This window comes from Pipistrellus hanaki (assembly GCF_964339955.1).
Source record: "Pipistrellus hanaki genome assembly, chromosome: 2".
Classification (NCBI taxonomy): Eukaryota; Metazoa; Chordata; class Mammalia; order Chiroptera; family Vespertilionidae; genus Pipistrellus; species Pipistrellus hanaki.
In genome coordinates, this window is record NC_140504.1 from 174,298,022 (window position 1) to 174,314,236 (window position 16,215).

The window sequence follows — 16,215 nt, forward strand, 5'->3', positions numbered from 1 at the left end:
CCTTTCTTGTGTGAGTAATTCCCATTTATTCTATCCTGGCCTAGAAAGCCTTCCCTCTCCTGGGCTAAGACAGCATAGGGTTCTTATCTCTGTCACTTTGTATGGACATATACCATATCCCTCAGCAGACTGAAAACTCAGAAGTCAAGAAATGGACAAAATGAGCACTCAAAAAAAAGCTCGTAAAATACCCAAGTAAAATCTAAAGTGCTGTTATGTGCAATTTTGAGGGGGGAAATCTGGATGTTGAAGGGATGGAGTGGAGGCATAATCTATATGATATGATTATGCTGTTAAAAACATAAAACTTCAGGGAGGCAATGGGAGCATAAAGATACATATGTAATACCTTAATCAATTAAGGGGAAAAATACACAGCTAAAGGTAAAAAAAATAAAATAACCTATACAAATAAAAGGGTAATATACTAATTAGACTGGGAGACCTTCTGGGAGACCTTCTGGACATCCTTCTGAACAAAGCCATGGTGATGGGGCCAAGGCAGAGACAGTTAGGGGCGATCAGGCCAGGAGGGGAGAGAAGTTGGGGATGATCAGGCTGTTGGGGAGGGTATTGGGGGTGAGCAAGCTGGCAGCGGGAGGGGGGGGGGCGACAGTTGGGGGTGAGAAGGCCAGTGGGGGGGAAGGGGCAGTTGGGGACAAGCAGGCCAGCAGGCAGAGTGGTTAAGGGCGATCAGGCAGGTAAGCAGGTGAGCAGTTAGGAGCCAGCAGTCCCAGATTGCGAGAGGGGAGTCCAACTGCCGGTTTAGGCCTTATCCCAGAATAGGGCCTAAACCAGCAGTTGGACATCCCCCAAGGGGTCCCAAATTTGAGAGAGTGCAGGCTGGGCTGAGGGACACCCCCTCCTCCCCTGTGCACTAATTTCGTGCACCAGGCCACTAGTAATAAATAAAACTTCAGCTCTGGCTGGTATAGCTCAGTTGGTCAACCTGTGCACTGAAAGGTTTCCACGGCATATGCCCAGGTTGCAGGCGCGATCCCTGGTAGGGAGTCTGTAGGAGGCAGCCGATTAATGTTTCACTCTCATATTGATGTTTCTCTCTGTCCCTCTCCCTTCCTCACTCTCTCTCTAAATCAATTATTTTTAAAAATTTTAAAACATTGAATTTTATAAACAACCAGAAGAAACCTCACATTTTCACAGTTCTCCAAATTCTATGACTAAAACTATTAACTATTTTAGTGAGTTTTAGTTCAAATAGAGTGCAGGGTTTTGCTGTGTGGTTTTTGTATAGGGCCTAATTATTTAACAGTTTTAAACACAAATATTAATAGAAATATTGATTCATTGAGAAATGATAAAGGCTTTGTTGGTGGAATCAAATTGATAGGGTCAAACTCAAATATGTAACCTCACAATGCTCAGTGTGACGGCCACAAAGGAGATGGACACATAGCCCTCTGCTCCTAGCTCTCCAAAAGGCATGCTAATGTCCACACACAAAGTGAGTGAGTGAAAGTACAAGGTCTTGTCTTTTCTTCACTCCTAAGTTTACTTCTGTTGGTTGAATTTACCTACTGCTATACTGCACTTTTGGGACAGTGTTAACAAAATGCAATAACATTTCAAGGATGTTTGTGGTACCTTTATAAACTGTTTAGTCTTTGGGAAGACTTCAAGTATTCTTGCCATTTCCTAGTCTCCTTCACTTTAAACATTTCTACTTAAAGAGGCTCTTGACACCTTTCAGTCCTCTTTGTGTCCCTGGAGTGTTTCTTCTTTCTTGTATTCTCCCTCTTCTCCTATGTAGTCAGACACCAAAAGGATCTTGGAAAGGCAGCTCTCTGACAACGGGTGGAGATCAGGGATCACCTTGCATTCTACTTTACGAAGAAGGACGCTGGAGAGGGAGGCTCAGCCCTCACCTGCTGAGAGCTGGGGTTGGTGTTCAGGAGAGGTGGCAGTGGCACAGGGATCTGAGAGGAAAATGAAGAAAGAAGTAGGATTACTTCTGAACTGGTTGTTGTGCAGTCTCCTTCTGTTCTTCCAGTGTACTGACACTAGGTAAAACTGATCATCCCAGATTTAATTCTTATCTTTTCTAGTAAGATTTGAAAAGTGCTGCATACTAAACCACTAGTAGCTGTATATTTATATGGGAATATATAGGAATTGTGAACTGGCCTTACTTCTATTCTGAGAGCACATGGTCTACCACTGAGCCATCTACTAGTTCATGCTTAATACAGAAGAGAATTGGAGAACCGTCATAGTATTTACAGTGGATGCTATACTATAAAAACACATCATCTGTAATACTATGCCTATTGAGGTCTTCAGTCTTTTGAGATATTTTCAACATCCAGAAATCCTCGCCAACTATGAATCATATAAACATTAATAGAAATCAGAGAAAGAAAAAATTACTCTATCTCACCGCCATAACAAATCAAAACTCTTTTCATCCCCTGCCCCCCTTTTTTCAGGTCCTTTGCCTGTGTATCCATTAGGTATTTCGCTTGCAAATAACTAAACAGTAAAGGAATTACTGAAAAGCCTAGCTTCAGATGTGGCTTGACCCAACAGCCCAAGTAAATACCAAGCCTTTAAATCTATTCTGTTCTTCCTCACTGTGCTGCTTTATCTTCAAGGCTTCACATGGCAGCCTTATCAGTGTGGTAGCAAAACAGCTGCAGAAGTTCTAGATCCCCATCCTCACACCTCATCAAGCCCTAGCAAAACGCCTATGGTTACCTACCCATCCCTGAACCAACCACCAGGGCCATGGAGCTGAAGTTCAGATTGACTTGGATTATCAGGACCCACACACATGGCTGAACACTGGTGAGGAGAGGTTTCCTTCAAAACAAAATACATGTCTCTTAGTAAAAAAAAAAAAAAAAAAAAAAAAAAAAAAAGAAGAAGAAGAAATGCCTAGAGCATAAGCAATATATACTTGCTACAGGTGCAAACTTTATTTTACCACTATAATCATGGCCTCGATATTGTTTTATATTCTGTTTTTTAAACATAACATTCTATGGAGTTATATTTCATTGTGATTGACTGATAGTCAGCATGTATTCTATGTTGTTATATTTGTCACTTTTAGTGATTCTGTCATAATCTCAACTTGAATGTGAAATATTATTGACACTAATAAAAAACCTAGTGGCAAGCCATTCAAATAACATCAGCATATATAATGCATCACCCATGGATGCAGGTGAATCATAATGATTATCAGAATGCATCTTGGTGTGGTCAAGTGTTTCAGGCCAAAACTTTGGGAATATTTAGTCACTGATTAATTCATATATTCAACAAGTGCTCAAATGTGCCAATGTGTGCTACTAGTGGAGGCACAAAGAGGAACCAAACCTGGGCCTTGACCTCAAGGAATGCATGGTTTTTGTCAGCCTTTCCCCCAAACCTCATTCTGGATTTTGTAATCTTGTTTGCTATATTTTTTTTACTTTGATGTAGCAACATTCTGTAGCAACCTCAAGCTTATCTCTGACAGGTGTCTTCCCTGGGGCGGCCCAGACATTACTTCAGTCTTCTTAGCCTAAGGACTGCCATCTGACTACAAAGCAGATCCTTGCATATCTCCTTTGTGCTTCCAGAATTCAATTATCAGCACATAAGAATTCCTGGCGAGCCGAAACCGGTTTAGCTTAGTGGATGGAACGTTGGCCTGCGGACTGAAGGGTCCCGGGTTCAATTCTGGTCAAGGGCATGTACCTTGGTTGCGGGCACATCCCCAGTAGGGGGTGTGCAGGAGGTGGCTGATGGGTGATTCTCTCTCATCAATGTTTCTAACTCTCTCTTCCTCTCTGTAAAAAATAATAATAATAATAATAATTCCTAGCGATATAAAGGGAGAGTTGACTAAAAGGAGCCAAGTACCATACACCTAGATGTCAGTTCTTCCCCCATTAATGTACTGGTAAGTGAAATTCTAAGCAATTATCAAATTAATTTTTTAATTGAAACATGATTTAAAGGTCACTCGAATATCCTCCGGAAAACTATAAAATAAAAAATGAGTGAAGATCAGCCCTTCACAGAAACTTTGTGTGTTAAAAATATAGTTAAAACAGTAGTGCATCTTTCTTTCAGAAGAATTCCTGATAATGTATGTAGAATTACATCCCACATTTAGGACATGTAGCTTAAATCCTGCCCTCTCCCCTCTGAGGGTAGGCTATACCAGTGGTTGGCAAACTCAATTACTCAACAGAGTAGCAAACCAAGGCTCGCAAGCCGCAGTTTGCTGACCACTGGGCTACCCTAATTAACTCTCTATGAAAAATTAGAGCGGGAAAAGGGGAAACTAGTAACTTACAGTGGCGAAATCTGGCAAACACAACCTTAATGAAGTGATGAACCTCACATCATCATAATGTCCCATTTACCCTGAGAGGACACCTCACCTCTGCTATTCTTCCCAAAGCCAATAAGCCCACTCTCTATCGCTTCTCTGTGTGCATGTATGTGTGTGTGTGGTGGGGGGGGGGGTTTCATGTGTGTGCACATGTGCAAAGAGTATCAGAGCAGTGCACTTTTACTTGCAGGTACACCTTCACATCTTGCCTCAAGTCTGTGTCACTCTCTAACGCTGTTGCAATCCAGACTGTAGAGAATTTGATCATATCACCTTTCCACATCACCTAAGCAGCTTCCAAAGATAGTTGGTTCACTCTTATCTTGATGACTGTACCTAACGAGAAGTTACAAACAAGAAGTTACTTAGCAAATCCCCTAGGTGACTTTGTAAGATACACGCCATGCTAAAGGTAGAAAATAAACACCATAAAAATCAAGGAGACTGTTACATTGATGAATTTTCCAGAGGTCTAGTGGTCTGAGGCATGTACAGATACATTCCCCAAGATGAAGTGGAGAGTTGCCACTGTTCAAGTAATTGCAGATTTTAAACCAACTTATTAAATAGAATTTTACTGTGTGTAGAGGTATGTAAATGTAAAGCATTCACTATATATAAAGGTGGATAAAGGTTAGACAGCCATGTACATAAAAAGATAATAAAATCTCTTCCTTTGTTTAGAGACAATATTTTTCAATTACACCTGAGTGAACAGCAGGGAGTCTGTGATGAAATAGCAGAATGAGAGTTAGCACCATTTAACCTCACTTCCCACCTACCCCAGCCTTCCTGAAGTTTGGGAGGAAGGCCCAAGGGCCATTACATTTCCTCTGTGGCAGAAGGATGGATGTGTTGGTCTCAAACCATCCATAATAGATGGGCGCCTAGTCTGGCCTTAGAAATCTACTCATGTGATGATTGCTGCACAGACTCCCTTGGCAGTTCTTAAGTGTTCTCAGAATTTTAATATTTATTAAATCCAAACCTCATTAACTTGCTTCCAAAGCCCAGACACCAGTGGGGGAGATCTGTGGTAATTGATGCGTCACCTGTCCTTTCCCCGCCAGGTTCTCATCTTCCTTGCCAGGCTTTGTCAAACTACTTCCTTTCTCTCCTAATTGCCAGACTTTCTTTTCCTTAATCTTACATCACCCCTCCCCTCTTCTCTCTCCACGCATGCCCCGCCTCTCCTTCTCTTGGTGCTGGGCCCTCAGTCTTCTTTAGGCTGATTCTTGGAGCCCTCCTGATTCCCGTTGCTGGATTTTGCAATGTCTCAGTTACCTGTCTTACTTTTTCCATTTGTATATTACTGTGGCTGGCTGAGGGAAGCTGGTGCCTATTTTGTAATATTTATGAGAAATAAGCTAGCTTTAAATTTTTCATCCATTGATGTTCACATTACCTCTTTAGTCATTTTTGTGCCATTATCAGCCATGTATTTTTTTCTGTACTTAAGTAGATTGGGTAACACCTTCCTGACAAAGACCAAACTTCCCTTAGAAAGGTTTGGCTGGTATTTGGTTGAAGAGTCATGAAAAAAGCAATTCCATTTTAAATGTTCCTGCTCTGAACATCCATCCAATAATTAGTTATTAAGCATATATTGTATTCCAAATGCTGGGCCTGTAGGATGATCAGACTCAGACTGCCTTCCTGGAGCTCACCTCCCCAGTGGCATGATAGGCATTTTCACTAATAATTATGGTAAGATCCCTAACCAGTTTGGTTCAGTGGATGGAACGTTGGCCTGCGGACTGAAGGGTCCCAGGTTCAATTCTGGTCAAGGGCATGTACCTTGGTTGCGGGCGCATCCCCAGTAGGAGGTGTGCAGGAGGCAGCTGATCGATATTTCTCTCCCATCGATGTTTCTAATTCCCTATCCCTTTTCCTTCCTCTCTGTAAAAAAATCAATAAAATATATTTTAAAAAATAATTATGGTAAGAGATAACGATTGTTCTAAGTGTCATGGGAACACAACGGAAGTACAGTTCAGTCACAAACATTTTCTCAGGAACTTCAGTCTGACTGCCAGGCACTATGCTGAGTGGCAGGAGGAGGATGCTGCAAAGTTGAATCATATATGGCCCCTACCCCCAGGAACTAACAATCTAGTGGGGAAGAATATACTGATTAGAAGAAGGTCAGCTGGATCCAATGCCAAGGAGTCTAGTTAGGTAAAGACTTAAAAGAGAAACCAAGATGCTAGCATAGATAAACACCTGAAATTGCTGCTTCACACAACCATTTCAAAACTACAACTAAAAGACAAAATGGACATCATCCAGAACCACGGGAAGGCTGGCTGAGTGGAAATACTACAACTAGAAGGAAAGAGAAAAGCACACTGAGACTCAGAGAAGCTGCAGAAGTAAAGTGCAGAGGTACGGGAGGCACACGCACAGGAAGGGCTGGCAACTGAGAACATGGCTGTCTTTTTCAATCCAGAGGGAGACACAAGCTCCCGACTGCTCTGAACTCCAGTCCCAGGCAAGACTCTGGGGACTCAACTCATACAGGGAGAAATTGGACTGTCTGGCAGTGGGTGGAACTCGAGGGCATTGTTCTCTCAGAGGTGCTAGCAGTGATTACTGAGGGACACTGAGACCCAGAGGCCTCTTAGGGCAGAGCTGATGGTCAGCCATTGCTATTTACTTCGCCCTGTTGATTTCCAGAGACCCCACCCCACGCAAGCTGTGCACAGAGGTTTTTGCATATGAATGCCTGGTCCTTTGAAATCTAAAATTACTTATCAAACTGCAGCTGAGTCAGAGAGACCCAGAACATCCAAAAGAAGGCCAAGGCCCCACAGCAGCTTGCATTGCTTCACAGATCGGCCTCATCTGAGCACCTTAAAACTCAAAACAAAGAAGAGGAATCTGCAGATATCTCTGTAACTCCTGCTGGGTGGCCTCAAGCAAAGGCTAAATTAGCACCTCCTTGGAGATCCAAGAACCAGTGTATCCATTGGTCAGATTGGGACCATCCAGATTACAACTCAGGGGGACAGACTCAGTGAGCACCAAAGCCCCAGTGAAGCAAGTCTTGCCTCATAAGGGTGTCTCTAGCACAGAAGTTCTCCCATCGTAAACACAGCAGATCCTCACAGCCAATCCGCCTAGAGATCAATTCCTCCCAGTGATACCAACAACAATCAAGGCTTAACTACAACAAGACTGTGCACACAGCCCACAAAGGGGTGCACCAAGAATATCCACCTCAGGTAACTGGGAAGGCTGAGCCACTGGGCCCTATAGCATACCTAGCACAGAAAGCCACTCTATCAACTCAGGGAAGCAGCCAAAATGCAGAGACAAAGAAAGAGGTCACAAATGAAAGAAATGGAGGAAAGCAAACAACTGGATATGGAGTTCAAAAACCATGGTTATAAGTTTTTTTCAAGAATTTTCTAGAAAAGGCCGATAAATTTAGTGAGACCCTCGAGGATATGAAAAAGGACCAACTAGAAATTAAGCATACACTGACTGAAATAAAGAATAATATAGAGAGATTCAACAGAAGACTAGAGGATTTCAAGAATCAAATCAAAGATTTGAAATACAAAGAAGCAAAAAACACCCAACTAGGGGGAAAAAAAGAATTCAAAAATATGAAGATAGCGTAAGGAGCCTCTGAGACAACTTCAAGCATACCAACATCAGAATTATGAGGGTGGCAGAAGAAGAGAGAGAGCAAAATACTGAAAACCTATTTGAAGAAATAATGACAGAAAACTTCTCCCACCTGGTGAAAGAATTACACATACAGGTCCAGGAAGTGCAGAGAATCCCAAACAAAAGGAATCCAAAGAGGACCACACCAAGACACATCATAATTAAAATGCCAAGAGCAAAAGACAAAGAGAGAATATTAAAAGCAGCAAGAGAAAAACAATTAGTTACCTACAAGGGAACACCCATATGATTGTCAGCTGATTTCTCAAGAGAAACTATGCAGGCCAGATGAAAGTGGCAAGAAATATTCAAAGTGATGAATAGCAAGAACCTACAACCAAGATTACTCTATCCAGCAAAGTTATCATTCAGAATTGAAGGTCAGCTAAAGACCTTCACAGGTAAGAAAAAGCTAAAGGAGTTAATCACTGCCAAACAAGTATTATATGAAATGCTAAAAGGTATTCTTTAAGAAGAGGAAGATGAAGAAAAAGATAAAGATAAAAATATGAACAACAAATACATATCTATCAACAAGTGAATCCAAAAATCAAGTGAGTAAAAAATCTGATGAACAGAATAAACTGGTGAATATAATAGAATCGTGGACATAGAAAGGGAATGGACTGACAATCCTCAGGGGAAAGGGATGTGGGTGGTGCGGGAAGAGACTGGACAAAAATTGTACACCTATGGATGAGTACTGTGTGTGGGGGGGGCGGAATTAAGGGCAGAGAGTGAGATGGGAACCACGTGGAGGGGAGCTATGGGGAGAAAAGGTAGGAACAACTGTAATAATCTGAACAATAAAGATTTATTTTTAAAAATGTATTTATTAAATGTCTACAAGGAAATAGAATAAAAAGCCCAGAAGCAGATCTACACCTAAATGGAAAATTGATATGTAGCAAGGTGGCCTTACAAAGCAGAGGGAAAATGATACATTATTCAATATTTAATTTGGGGTCAGTTAGTTACCCATATGGGGGGGGGGGGCGGGGGAAATAGATCCCTATTCATGTCATTTACAAAACCCAGCCCCAGGAAGATCAAAGACTTGATATGCAAAAAAGCATATAAATCTTTTAGAAAACAATATAGGATAATATTTTTGACCTCAGAATAGTGCTTGGAGCTCTTAAACAAGACTCCAAAGGTTCTAACCATAATACAAAAGATTAATAAATTTGAAAATCAAAATGCAAATCAGCCCTAGCCAGTTTGGCTCAATGGTACACCCCTCAGTGGACTTTGAAGGGTCCTGGGTTCGATTCCGAACTGGGTTTTGGGCTTGATCTCAGGTAGGGGGAGGGTAGTTCAGGAGGCAGCCAATCAATGATTCTTATCATTAATGGTTCTATATCTCTCTCTCCCTCTCTGAAATCAATAAACACTTTTTTAAATACAAATCAAATTAGCTAAAATGTGAAAGTCTAGCAATAGCAAGTTTTGGAGAAGATGTGGAAAAAATGGAGCTCTCATACATTGCTACAGAGAGTAAAATCTTACAAAACCACTTAGGAGAGCAATTTGACAATATATAGTAAAAATAAAGACATATATCCTCTGATGAAACAATTATACTTTTAGATATATATGCAAAATAAAATTGCATATATATGTACATGTGCATGAGGAGATATGAATACCTAAAAGAAGATAAGACTATTCCTTGAGGCATTATTCATAGCAGTAGAAAATTGGAAAAAATATAAATGTTCATCATCAGGGAACTGGATAAATAAGCTATAGTATATTTATGAATGTGAGACAGATGTTAAAATTGAACTATTGCTGCCAGGCTGGGAGCGGCCAGGCCCGGAGCAGCCGGGTCTGGTACGGCCAGGCCCGGAGCAGCGGCTGCCAGTCTGGGAGCGGCCAGGCCCGGAGCAGCAGCTGCCAGGCTGGGAGCGGCCAGGCCCGGAGCAGCCGGGTCTGGTGCGGCCAGGCCAGGAGCAGCGGCTGCCAGGCTGGGAGCGGCCAGGCCCGGAGCAGCCAGGTCTGGTGCGGCCAGGCCCGGAGCAGCGGCTGCCAGGCTGGGAGCGGCCAGGCCCGGAGCAGCCGGGTCTGGTGTGGCCAGGCCAGGAGCAGCGGCTGCCAGGCTGGGAGCGGCCAGGCCCGGAGCATCCGGGTCTGGTGCGGCCAGGCCCGGAGCAGCGGCTGCCAGGCTGGGAGCGGCCAGGCCCGGAGCAGCCGGGTCTGGTGCGGCCAGGCCCGGAGCAGCGGCTTCCAGGCTGGGAGCGGCCAGGCCCGGAGCAGCCGGGTCTGGTGCGGCCATGCCAGGAGCAGTGGCTGCCAGGCTGGGAGCGGCCAGGCCCGGAGCAGCCGGGTCTGGTGCGGCCAGGCCCGGAGCAGCGGCTGCCAGGCTGGGAGCGGCCAGGCCTGGAGCAGCCGGGTCTGGTGCGGCCAGGCCCGGAGCAGTGGCTGCCAGGCTGGGAGTGGCCAGGCCTGGAGAAGCGGCTGCCAGGCTGGGAGCGGCCAGGCCCGGAGCAGCCGGGTCTGGTGCGGCCAGGCCCGGAGCAGCGGCGGCCAGGCTGGGAGCGGCCAGGCCCAGAGCAGCCGGGTCTGGTGCGGCCAGGCCTGGAGCAGCGGCTGCCAGGCTGGGAGCGGCCAGGCCCGGAGCAGCCGGGTCTTGTGCGGCCAGGCCCGGAGCAGCGGCTGCCAGGCTGGGAGCGGCCAGGCCCGGAGCAGCCGGGTCTGGTGCAGCCAGGCCAGGAGCAGCGGCTGCCAGGCTGGGAGCGGCCAGGCCCGGAGCAGCCGGGTCTGGTGCGGCCAGGCCAGGAGCAGCGGCTGCCAGGCTGGGAGCGGCCAGGCCCGGAGCAGCCGGGTCTTGTGCGGCCAGGCCAGGAGCAATGGCTGCCAGGCTGGGAGCAGCCAGGCCCGGAGCAGCGGCTGTCAGGCTGGGAGCGGCCAGGCCCGGAGCGGCTGGGACCGGAGCAACCGGTCCCAGAGCAGCCGGGTCGGGTGCGGCCAGGCCTGTAGCAGCAACAGCCAAGTCCAGAGCAACTAGGTCGGGAGCGGCAGTGACCAGACCCGGAGCAGCTGGTTGTGGAACAAACCAGAGCAACAGAGGCCAGGCCCGGAGCAGCCAGGCCCGAAACAGCTCGCTCCTCGCCTGTACCTGCCCACAGCTGCCTCTCAGACATGGCTGGAAACTTTTGCGGGAACTTGAGGGTCTGCTGAATCAAGTGATGAAGGCTTAGATCTGGATGTGTTGAGTTAGTATAGCGCTGGGGTGTTGATCTGTGAGTGCCTTGGGTGGGGCCTGGATGAGGCTGGTTGACCTATTTGGAAATGTCTTTTGTGTGAAGTGTATCATTGGGCATGTGGAGGTATTATTGATATGAGATAATGCTAAGTAACAGATTTACTATCTGAAAAGGGATTTACTATCAGGGAAAGGGAGGGAGGAAGAGACTGAACATAAACTGTGCACCTATGGATGAGGACAATGGGGGATGGGGAGGGGGCGGAGGGTGGGGTGGGAACCTGGTGGAGGGGGGAAGAAATGAGGAACCTTTGTAATAATATGAACAATAAAGATTGATTTGAAAAAAAAAAAAAATAAATAAATAAATAAATAAAATTGAACTATTGTATTTCAGTTTCATTCCAAATTCGGATGGAAAATTACTATGCAAGACTTGCAAATGAGATTTTCTAATACTAGTCCACCAGATTTGAATTCACACCACATTGGGTAACTAAAGGATTGGGAGATGGAGACAAAAAGAGGAGAGGTATGGAAGTCTTGTTAGAATGGGCCTGTGCTCTCTGAGTTGGTCAGAGCCAAGGATGCATGAGCTGTTTTGGGACCATTGTAGAGCCTGTCCAAGAGGGACCCCCAAGGAGTGAAAGAACTCAGATGCCTAGGGCTGAAGAAGGCAGGAGTCATTAGACTGGCTGGAAAAGATGCTTTTACCCACATTAGATAAATACCCATTATGAAGGGATCTCCATTATGGCAGAGTCTCCAAAGAACTCACAAAAGCACCCCATGATATAGAAAGTCAAATTCAAATGCCTGTGGAAACTGTGTTTTGTTACTTAAAGACACTAGAAGCACCCCAGCTGGTTTGGCTCAGTGGATAGAGGATCAGCCATTGGGCAGGACCCGGAGTAGGGGGCATGCAGTAGGCAGCCAATCAATGATTATCTCATATCATTGATGTTTCCATCTCTCTCTCGCCTTCTCCCTTCCTCTCTGAAATCAATTTAAAAACATGGATTTTTACAAATGTCATGTTTAAGGTCACTCAGGAAATGATAGAGCTGATACTGAATCCATGTTCATCTGACCCTAAAATGTCTTTCCCCTACAGAGCCTGGCCTGCCTATGCCACCCTGGCCCTGCCACATTCAACCTCAGCTCCCCGGCCCTCAAATGGCACTTCATTTTCTGACCCATCATTATTCTTTCATCAAATAGTTACTGGAGGTAGAACAGATAATATTGGTGCCCAGCTTAGAGACACCTGCAGCTTCTGGAGACTGTGGATGGCTTATGCCTCCAACACCTGCATCTCTTGGCTTGAAGGCTTTATCTGGCTGCAGGACTCTTGTCCTGCCATAGGCGAGGCAGGCTGCGGTGCTTGAGAATTCGCGCCTGCAGGAGTAATCCCCAACCAATGTGGGTGGCAGTTGGTGAAAAACACTCCAGCTGCGTCCTCATCTGGAGGAACATTCTACACATTTCCTCAGAGGGTGTCCAGCGGGTGAAGCCCCGTTGCCCACAGCTGTAACCCTCTCGTTACTGTACCCTTTACTGGCTCTCGCCCTCCTACTCCCTCCCCAAACTTCTTGGGATCACCTCACATGAACTGCTCCCACTTGCCTCAGACTCCACTTAGGGACCCAAACTAAGACAGAGGCCCCTCCTTGTGCAGGCCCCAGGCACCGTCCACGCTCCCTCCTCTCACGCCCTTTGCTCCGGCTTCCTCTTAGTTTGTCACACTCTCCTGGAGCCTTTCTATCGCAGGTCTGACTAGCCCACTTTGAGTAGCTCAGCTCAGTCGATGCCTTCTTACTTGCAACACACCGGACCTGCTCACTAAATGTCGCTGAATGAGCTGAATTATTGCAAGTCCTTCTTACACTTTAATTGATTAATCCTCACCGCCTCCCAAGATACCTTGTGCAGGCATACCTTGGAGATAGTGCCGGTTTAGGTGCCCATTGACCTCAAAAAAGCAAGTCTCACAATAAAGCGAGTCTCACAATAAAGGCCGTTGTAATCTTTTTTGCTGGGAGAGGGTCTTACTTTCTATTCATAAAAAAAGAAACATCTGGGAAGTGCAATAAAGCCAAGTGCATTTAAATGAGGTGTGCCTGTTCTAGCTTTAGGTTTGGAACTATTTACAAGTGATAATAAAATCAACACACAGAGGCTGTAACAAACCCAGACTAAATTCTTCCTCGGTTCCAACCAGAAATGAACTGAAGGAAAAAGAATCCAACAATTTATTAGATTTAGATATTAATTCTGAAAGTTTTCCTTTAAAAAAACAAAACAAACAAAAAAACACCCTGCTTATGTTGGACGCTTTGATTTAGGTTGTGTAGATGAATTGAGATAATTGTTTATTAATATCTGCTTATTAATAAAATGAAAATGTGTTGCTTGAATGAACAAAAGCAGGCCAGCCAGGACCAGAGGTATCTAAAGAGAAACATGTCTTATTGTTTTCAGTGAGGTGCCCTTATGAAACTTCATAGATTTTGAAGCCAGCCTGCCGCTGTTTTGATCTTGGCTCCACCACTTGCAGCCAGGTGACCGGCAACAATGGGCCCAACCCCTCTACTTCTCAGTTACCTCAAATACAAATTGGAGTTAATAAAATACCTATCTTGCCAAAACCGGTTTGGCTCAGTGGATAGGGCGTTGACCTGTGGTCTAAAGGTCCCAGGTTCAATTCCGGTCAAGGGCATGTACCTTGGTTGCGGGCACATCCCCAGTCAGGGGTGTGCAAGAGGCAGCTGATCAATGTTTCTCTCTTTAAAAAAAAAAAAAAAAATATATATATATATATATATATATATATATATATATATATATATATTATTGATTTTTTACAGAGAGGAAGGGAGAGAGATAGAGAGCCAGAAACATCGATGAGAGAGAAACATCAACCAGCCGCCTCCTGCACACCCCCCACCGGGGATGTGCCCGCAACCAACGTACATGCCCCTGACCGGAATCGAACCTGGGACCTTTCAGTCCACAGACCGACGCTCTATCCACTGAGCCAAACCTGCTTCGGCCAATGTTTCTCTCTTATCGATGTTTCTAACTCTATCCCTCTCTCTTCCTCTCTGTAAAAAATCAATAAAATATATATATTTTTTAAAAATACCTATCTCCTAAGGTTGATGTTATTGAGATGGGAATGGGGATGATAGTGTTGATGTTTGTGTGGTGTTTTTTTTGTTGTTGTTGGTTTTTTGGGTTTTTTTTTTTTTTTTTTTTTTGGCTCATTTCTTCCATCTTCTTCCTCCGGCCTTTCATCTCTGCACTTCCTTCCTCCTTCCCCTAACCAGCGACTTCCTCAACCTCATCCTCTACCCTCTCTACTGGAGCCTAGCCCAAAATGTCTCTCCATCATGCAATTTGTATCCTAGACCTCCCATTTCTCACCCCTCGGTCTCCCCACTTCTTTCTCTCCTCCAGTCAAAGATCTAAATATAGAGGTCTATTAGTAGGTTACAGAATGAAAGTTTAAGAGGGTCCAATGGAAAGGTTGAGGATCAAGGCGAGGAAGGAGGGCTAGTCAATTGAGGGGATGCACAGAACAGGTGGGGGAGAAGGCCAGAATGGCAGGGTGACCCAGGGGATGGGATCCATCCTGAGAGTCCTGTGGAAGAAGTGTTAGCCCTGACCCCTTCTCTCCCCGGGGGCAGTGCTTGTCACATCCTATCCTAGCGCCTCAGGTGAATCCCTCATCCCAAGTGCCCAGAAGGAATAATTGAACCAGAGTCATCATCTGTCTCTCTCACGCATAAAGGTGGCAGGTCTGTCACTTCTGAAGAGAAGGTCTTAGGAGAGGGGCTCGGATCCTCTAGTTTCCAGCCTGCCCCAATCCTGAGCAGCATCTTGGCTGTAACTGGGAAGCTGGAGATAAGAATTCTCGGTTTCTTATCTATAAAACACTGGCTCTCTGGCTGTAAACCCAATTTAGATGATAATCTCCCAGAATCATGTCCAGCAGTGCTGCATAGCAAAAAGCATAAACTGTGGTGCGATAGACAAAGTTTGGTGTTCAGCTCTGCTGCTCTCTGGCATTCGATCTGGAGCCTCAGTTTCCTGATGTGAATTGAAGTGCTTGCCTCATGGGAAGACTTAAACGGGATGGTGTGTGAAAGGTCCACAAACTATGAGAGCTGAGACTGTGCCAATGCGTTCACCGTTTGTAGTCCAATGGTTGGCACAGAGTATTCCCTCAATAAAGATGTGTGATAATTGAATGAATACTAGGAAGTAGGCACCTAAGAAATTAGCCAGTATTCCTTTGTCTGGGCTGATTCTGGCTGGTGGTAATGATACTCTGTCCGGACATGGTAAAAAAATAAAATAAAATCTCTACTTCAAACCCAGGGGGAGTGGCACACTAGTCTAAGGTGCCTGAGAAATTGCACCCCAAAAGAAGGCTTGTGTGAAATAAAAGTTTCAATAATATTGATTGTCCCTATTGAGGAATTGAATATAGGGCTTCTCAAACCTTAGTGTGCCTCCAAGTCACCTTGGATCTTGTTCAAAAGCAGGTTCTGTTGCCATCTTTCCGTGCCACCATATGGTGTGCATGAGTGTCCTGGCTGGTGATCTGAAGAGCATCAACAATGCCAACGAGAGAGGTGGACACTAGATTCTTATCAGGCCCTGTTCCAAAGCTATTGTTCTGTTTCCAGCTGTGATAATGAAGCACAGTTCCACTGGAGAACTGGAAAGCATTGATCACAGAGCTGGGAAAGTCATTGTGAACCTCATGCTGTGCGGTGATCAGCCGCAGACTTGATGTGCAACTTGAAGATCTACAAAAATGTCAGAATAACCTGCTCCTCTCTCGTCAGTTTCATTATACTGATGGCTTCTGCCAGCATCGTGGACCACAAAGAAGCAAGACAAAACACAAAGGAAGAGAAAATCTTATGGTCCTTTTTCTAGAGAAGTACACCTACATGCAAATAAAATGCCGCGA